The sequence below is a fragment of the Octodon degus genome, unplaced genomic scaffold (genome assembly GCF_000260255.1).
Source record: "Octodon degus isolate 3935 unplaced genomic scaffold, OctDeg1.0 scaffold00293, whole genome shotgun sequence".
NCBI classification, from domain to species: Eukaryota; Metazoa; Chordata; class Mammalia; order Rodentia; family Octodontidae; genus Octodon; species Octodon degus.
Window position 1 is genome coordinate 1,222,550 of NW_004524869.1, and position 1,226 is coordinate 1,223,775.

At 52.7% G+C, this 1,226-nt stretch overlaps 1 protein-coding gene across 1 annotated transcript in view; it reads left to right on the top strand.

The window, feature by feature from the left end:
- The first annotated feature begins 655 nt into the window (after positions 1–655).
- Rai14 (retinoic acid induced 14) overlaps positions 656–1,226 on the top strand; it is a 156,855-nt gene continuing 156,284 nt past the window's right edge. Inside the window, exon 1 of the mRNA XM_023707461.1 lies at positions 656–773. The gene's annotated coding sequence lies outside the window, so the exon portion shown is untranslated. The remainder of the gene's footprint in view (positions 774–1,226) is intronic.

The following is a 1,226-nucleotide window of genomic DNA, read 5'->3' on the forward strand; positions in this document are numbered from 1 at the left end:
ATATCACTTCACTTCATTAATATCAACCATGCTGAAACCCTGCATTATAGAAGTTGGCAGCTTTAACACAACAAACAAAAAACAGAGAGGTGTTGGTTCACATTTCTTTTAGAGTGTGATTCTACTAGAGAGGAGTGGACAGGGCAGGCACAGAATTGCACATCTTGCTTTAAACGGCTGCTGGCCACCCCCTTGAGGAGTCTTTGATGTAAGGTGTTAGGAAGTGAAGACCCCTACAACTAGTTATGCAGCTTTTGCTTTTTGTTTGGCAAACTCACCCATGAAAGCCAAGACTTGCTGTTCTTTTGGGAGGGAGGGGGTGAGCTGGGAGGTAAGATCATACAAAGTCTAACACATGGATGTTAAGATATAAATTGAAAGCAGAGTGAATTTCAGTTTTGTTGGAAATGGTAGTTTTTCTTCGGAATTTCGGAAGCATTGCAAGGCTTTGCAAAGGATGCTGCACTAGCCAGAAGCGAGGGATTTGGTGAGTGAAACTTTCCAAACTGGGTTAGCATAGCAGTAAAGCCGGGCCAAATTAGATGAGTAGGTAGAGAGCTTTGAGATCCTCAGAACTCGTGGAAGAGTTCAAGGTTCAAAGGTCATGTCCCAGGGGGGCTGAGGAAGGAGGCTAGGATGCTGGAGGCTGGGGGCCGGGAGCCCGCTCTCCTTGCCTCACAGACTGCGGCGCGCGTTCCCACTGTCACCTCGCTGTCCGCTCTGGCGATAGATGTCTCCCTTCTAACTCCGGAGCAGAGCGAAGCTTCCCGCTGGTAAGTCCGTCTGGCCACCTGAAGAGTTAGGAAACTCACTCTAACCGATTGGTTCAGGCCAAAGAATGTGAGCACACTAGTTTCTGTTCGGCAACTTTGGAAGATGTCACCGATTAGATTCTGGTTAGAAGGGGTTTAGGTGAGTGACTTTTAAACACTCCACACGTCCGCAAAGGACTTGGAAAGTTGCCCAGAAATGAACACTGTTTGGGATCTCACAAGACCCAAGGGTCGGCTCCCAGGCGGTGTCGCTAAGTTTAGTTTAGGCCGATGGGGATCCCCCCGAAAGCCGGCCTCAGACGCCCCAGAGCGCGCGGGCCAGCCGGGCGCCCCTCTGCGGTCCCAGCCGGAGCGCGGGGCCGGGTCACCTGACTGGCGGAATTCGGGCCGCGCGGGTGGAGGGGAGGGACCGGCTAGCACCTCCCTCCCCGCTCCCGCGGGATCCGGGGCGGC